This window comes from Phalaenopsis equestris, unplaced genomic scaffold (assembly GCF_001263595.1).
Source record: "Phalaenopsis equestris unplaced genomic scaffold, ASM126359v1 Scaffold221322, whole genome shotgun sequence".
NCBI lineage: Eukaryota > Viridiplantae > Streptophyta > Magnoliopsida > Asparagales > Orchidaceae > Phalaenopsis > Phalaenopsis equestris.
The window spans coordinates 6,655-9,344 of NW_018239547.1; positions in this window are offsets into that span (position 1 = coordinate 6,655).

Consider the following 2,690-nt stretch of genomic DNA (forward strand, 5'->3'; position numbering starts at 1 on the left):
TGCTTTTTCACATAAGAAATCTTCATCGTATGAACATAGTTTAATAGTTTAGTAGTTACTATTTAAACTTTATATTTTAATTTTGTTATTAGTTAAATAATTTAGTTCTGATAATATCTCAACATTCAAAATTAGTGACAGTAATTTTGTTTTGACTTTTTGTGAATTTTCTAGTAAATTTATCATTTCAAATTTAAATCTTCCCTGTAGGATCGATATTTGGGGCTTAGATAGAAAGTCATTTATTTTTTGATAATGATACATATACTTGCGTAGAATCCCAACATTAATTGCTTAAATTTCTATTTCATAAAATATTGCATCAAGCTTTTGGCGCTGTTTCATAGTGAAGTCAACTATATAATTTTTACACAACTATATTTCACCGGGATCATTCATCTTGAGTTTGATGTTTTTCACCATTTGTTTATCAAGCTCACATGTGTTTAACTTGAACAATAGATGTTCCAGGATACCTGAGCTAACTTGAATGTGCCCATTTCAAGTTGGGTGAGTTTATTTGTTTGACCTTCAAGAAATTTGGTGCATAGTTTGGGTCATTACAATAAATTTTCATGCTCATGATTTGTATTTTATCTAATGTTGGCAGTTCTAGTGCTCCCAATAAAATTCTTTTTTATTTGAATATCATAAAAAAATTTATCTATTCAAACATAGATTTTGATATCAGTAGTTAAATGAAAGACTTATAATTTTGTTAAGACTATCTAATTTTTTAATAATTTTATAGTTTAATTGTGAATGTAGATAAAATGAATCTAAAAAGCTCAAAATTGTTCACTTCTGATGTTATTAACATACTTAAATGTGTAGAAATTATTAAGAATTAATAAATTTGGAGCATATGGTTTAGGCATTCACCTCCTCTATGCGTGGGAAGGGTTGAATTATTTTTCCACCATCAGTTTGATTCAAGTAATTTTTGCAAATTCTTAGCTTCATTATGAAGAATATAAACCCATGTAGAGCTTGACAAATCATCAAAAAACGCTACATAATATTTATAAGATTGTAACAAAAGAATGGGTGTAGAGCCGAGTGTATTAATTCTAAGGGAGAATAGGAGTGGGAGCTACAAAAAGAGAATGATAAACTACTTAAATTATAATGTAGATGTTTAGTAACAATACACAAAGTAAGAAAGCTAGTTGCTATAATAGATTGAGCCTGAGTGGCAAGATGATCATGCCAGTAGTGCCACGAATGTGTTGAACTAAAAGAAGAGCTAGAGTTGGTGCTGGTGTTAGTTTTGTAGAATGAGGGATCATATATAGTCCATGGATGTAGGGACCTTCAAGAAGTAGTCAATTTATCTTCAAGTTAGTGATGCGGTAGCCGTAAAAAATGGAGTTAATAGAGCCAAAATTTGATTTAGTTAGTTGATGAACTAAAATAGGATTGTACGCTAAATTGGGGATGCAAAGAAGATGGGATAAATGCAGCTTTTGAATGGGTGTAGGTAGGATCCCTTTATCGATATGAGTGATGTTAAGTTGTCCATTTCTCATGGTAACATTATTGTTGTTAAGGAAGGTGGAGCCCTAGGTCCACTGCATTAAATTCTCTTCCTTCCAAGCGTCCTGCCTCTTCCTTTTACGTAAAATAAGAAACCATTCCCTCCTATTTTCAATAAACTTTTACTGTTATTGTGAAGAAGCAAGGCATCACTCTCCAAGGTTTCTTCTTCAGCGTTGGCTCACGGGAGGCAGCAAGCGGAGGCTTTCAGTCTCGATTACAGATCTCCTTCTCGCAGTGGATCCCAGCCAGACTCCATTTCATGACACAATAGGCTGTGGCTTCGGTGGGTTCTTCCTCGGTGGCTCTCCTAGAAATCTTCTTCTACATGTGTTGGTTATGAGTAGAAGAGATAGAGAGAGGAGGTGAGTAGAGAGAGAAAATTTCTTGTAAACGTCAAAGCAATTGATGGTATAATCCTCAATGCAATAAAATCCTTTGCAACTTCGTGGACATAGGAAATTTGTCAAACCATGTAACTCTATGTTTTTTTTTCTGGTGTGAATTTTTTCATTCCAATTTTTTGCTTTATTATCGTTGTTTTTCCACAATAATTGGTATCAGAGCCATGGTTACAGATCTAAATAAAGATGATGGCAGGAGATGCTGTGAAGATTTCAGGAATTGAGAAGTTTGATGAATAGATTTTGGTTATTGGAGGATGTAGATAGAATACTATCTCTATGGGAAAAAACTTCATCTTCTATTATTGGGGAAAAGACCGGAAAGAATGGAGGTGGTCATTTAGTAGTGTTCTCAGCTAGCTCCTAGAATGTTATAAAAGGAGCATGGGTACTAACTCGGGGTAAGAAAACTAGTACACTATATATGAATACAAGTTTACTTAACACTATAGTTGTAGAGAGCACATCATACATGTGCATTGCAGACTTGGCCATATGAGTTAGAGGGACATAAAAGAACTTTAGTCAGTTGATCTCAACATGTGTGAGAGCTGTATTATGGGAAAGCAAAAAAATGTCAGTTTCTTGAAATGTGGCATGACACCATAGGCAGGAAAGCTGGATCTAGTACACATAAATGTATGGAGAACTTCTCCATTAGCATCTTTTGGAGTCTCTCGTTACTATGTCACATTCATTGATTACCTCAACAAGAAGAAATGAGTTTATTTCTTGAAATGAATTTATTTC